Below are 3,367 nucleotides of genomic sequence, written 5' to 3'. Positions count from 1 at the left end.
TGCCCTTTGGTTAAAAACTTTGGCTGTGCATAGCGACTTTGTCCGACACCAGCAGCGGCCGTCAGAAATAAGGCTGGAGTCAGAGGTCAAGGGTTGGTTCAGGTATATAAGGACCTGAGATGCAGTTGTGGCGGCAGTGTGGAAGAGAGAGAGAGAAAGAGAGAGAGAGAGAGAGAGAGAGAGAGAGAGAGAGAGAGAGAATTCTCATATAAACAGACAGGAGTGCAGTATCAGAAATATTAGATGCAAGGGGATATAATCCCAGTATCGGCCATACCACGTTGAGTACACCACTTCCCGTCCGATCAGCGAAGTTAAGTAACGTTGGGTCTGGTTAGTACTTGGATGGGTGACCGCCTGGGAACACCAGATGCTGTTGGCATCCCTACGTGTCAAGTGGGGTTCGTGGAGGATTAGTGCCCCTCGATGTAAAACAATTAATTCTAAGCCCTTGGCCACCCCGTTTGGGATACATAGCGTCTGGCAATGAATGAATGAATGAAAATCCATGTACTGTTGGATTCAGGGTGTTCGTCCCCCTTGTTCCTTTACACCCAAGCCATCTTAGATGGCTACACCATGGCTGTGCTCACACTGTCTGCCTGGCTGTTGCTCGTGGCTGTTCCTGTCTTCGCTGCCAGGTTCCGTTGCACTGTCTGGTGGTTCAGTTACTACCCTTGTGCCCTGTGATAGATTCCAGTGCTTTGTGCCCAATGTCCGTGATGGGTGTGTCAGGGATGTGGCATGTGCAGGCGGTGCAGCAAGCCCTTTCCACCGTCCCTCTCCTCCTCCTTCTCCCTCTCTTCCCTTTCCTCCCCCTCTTCCCCCTCCTCCCTCTACCACCAAACGCCACGGTCGTCTCTCACCAGAGTTTCTGAACATTCTCAAGTTTGCCTGTCTTCACTCTGTCATGCCTTATTACAAGTGCCTCCAGGTGGCGTCTCAGCTTCACTAACGGCAAGGGATCCATCCACTGCTACACTGATGGCAAGGGATCCATCCACTCAACTACACTGATGGCAAGTGATCCATCCACTCAGCTGCACTGATGGCAAGTGATCCATCCACTCAGCTGCACTGATGGCAAGGGATATATCCACTCTGCTGCACTGATGGCAAGGGATTCATCCATTCAGCTGCACTGATGGCAAGGGATCCATCCACACAGCTGCACTGATGACAAGGGATCCATCCACACAGCTGCACTGATGGCAAGGGATCCATTTACTCAGCTGCACTGATGACAAGGGATCCATCCACTCAGCTGCACTGATAACAAGGGATCCATCCACTCAGCTGTTTAACATGGAAGGGTTGTCTCCACAGCGGGCGTGTGATTTACGTCCGCCATATTGAAACACCCACACTCGTTGCCTCCACCGTGGTAGTGCTGCTTTCTCTGTCACAGTGCTGCTTGTATGTATACATATATATCAGGATACACACACACACACACACACACACACACACACACACACACATATATATGTACACTCAGCAAGATTCCCGACTGGACCACCTGGTTGCGGGATTTGGGTAATGTAGCAACAGCGTGTGTGTGTGTGTGTGTGTGTGTGTGCGCGCAACAATTTTTCGAATCGCTAAGCTTCATCCTCTGAATTATATTCTGAGGTCATCGTATTATGCTATAATATAGGCTAATAAGTATGTGATTGTTTGGGATAATGGGCTGTGCATTACACTATTTATAGTCTGAGTTATATAAAATAATTGTCTTGCCTTGTAGCGTGAACCTCGATACAGGTTGAGTTGTGGTTCAGAAACAGAGGGCAAGTTCACCCAGAAATGGCGCGATGAAGGGGGAAGGGGGGCGTATGGGAATGAGCGGCCAACAGTTATATATTCTTAGTCATTACAGTATAGTTATTAAGGTATCAATGAAATCCGGCATCCTAAATAATAATAAACCTATTTATTTTCATTATCTTTATAATTATAGACCCGATTGCACACAAGGATACCCCCTCCCTCGTTAACGGAAAACATGCAGCCTGTTCCACCGCTTCGTCTCTCTCTCTCTCTCTCAAACTACTCAGCTGGTTATCAGTACACACACACACACACACACACACTATCAGTTTGTGCTAATGAATAATGACGTTGCATTCAGTATGTTTACCTAAAATTTAAAACTGTGTCAAAATACAAGTGCAATACATAACCACCTCACATTACGGATTACAGTACGTTCACGAATAATCAATACTTATTCGCCTAGTTTATGTTTCAGTAATAGTCATGGAGTAGCCATACCCACAGTGATATTTTCGTTAATGCTAAAGGTAATCGTGTGTTAAGTGGCGGATACCAGTTGGAGGGGAGGTGGCCGCTGACACCTCCAATCCTCATAGCTTCGGTGGTGAGTTGTAGTGTATCGGTACATGGCTAGCACTAAATATCGTGCCACTGCTAGCACCAATAAATATTATGTGTTCTGCTGTTATCGTATAACTAGACCACCGTGTTGGAGATCGACGACACTTTCTGTAGTACACGTCAGCTACTCGCTGTCACTGCCCGACACTTCCCACCAAAGGTCCTCTGCCACTAGAAGGTGGAAGCTGGTCTGTTATTAAGTAGTAGCGTAAGGTGACAGAAATGAGCAGATTAAATCTCTCTTTATTGGGTACAGAATAATATAACTGCGACCCGAGAGATATGTAAGAGCGATACCACCTCCCTTTATAACTATAAAACGGCTTCTGACGCTGTACACTCACCGAGCCGACTAGGGCGCGGTGCTGAGGTCAGCTAAAAAGTGAGGTGCCGAGTATTTACATATACTCTGGGCTTATGCAAAAAGTAGAGATAAATGACAACTCTACTAGCACATTATACACCTCTATTAAATGGCATTAAGTACATTCACATATGCCAACATAATAAATGGTTCCCCAGGACTGTACACTTACGCACTATTCAGATATCTTTTCACTTCTCCTAACCTTCATTTTATAATTGAAACAGGGTGGCACTTGTGGTCTGCCATCCACCTTCTTTCTATACCACAGCTAACAGCGAAATGATATTTGGTTGTTCGTCATTCACACTTCATTGCACACTGTTAATTATGACTAAACAGCTTTAAAAATTATTATGTACAATGTGTGATACTACAACTTCATATGGAAAAAGATGTTGACACCAGAACATCGCTCGGCCACACCATTGACGTCCTCGTCGACATTGTTGTTCTAACTACCGTGTAGCCTAACCAGAGTGTAGGGTAGCTAACTATTCAGGAACATCCACTTGTAATCCGCGAGTACGGACACATGGTCTCAGTGGGTTCCTTAATTGGCGCCTTAAATAGTAGCCTAAACCACAAACACAGGACAAGACCACA

General features: G+C 45.9%; 1 non-coding gene across 1 annotated transcript; it reads left to right on the top strand.

Moving 5' to 3' along the window:
* The first annotated feature begins 263 nt into the window (after positions 1-263).
* On the top strand, positions 264-382 carry LOC145407938 (5S ribosomal RNA). Its single transcript, XR_013898842.1, has one exon. It is a non-coding gene; the product is annotated as a 5S ribosomal RNA (ribosomal RNA).
* Positions 383-3,367: the final 2,985 nt, after the last annotated feature.

The sequence above is a fragment of the Coenobita brevimanus genome, chromosome 74, assembly GCF_032717465.1.
Source record: "Coenobita brevimanus isolate Jiangsu-jjx chromosome 74, ASM3271746v2, whole genome shotgun sequence".
Lineage (NCBI taxonomy): Eukaryota > Metazoa > Arthropoda > Malacostraca > Decapoda > Coenobitidae > Coenobita > Coenobita brevimanus.
Note: the sequence above shows the minus strand (reverse complement) of the source record. Positions and strands in the feature narration are given on the sequence as shown.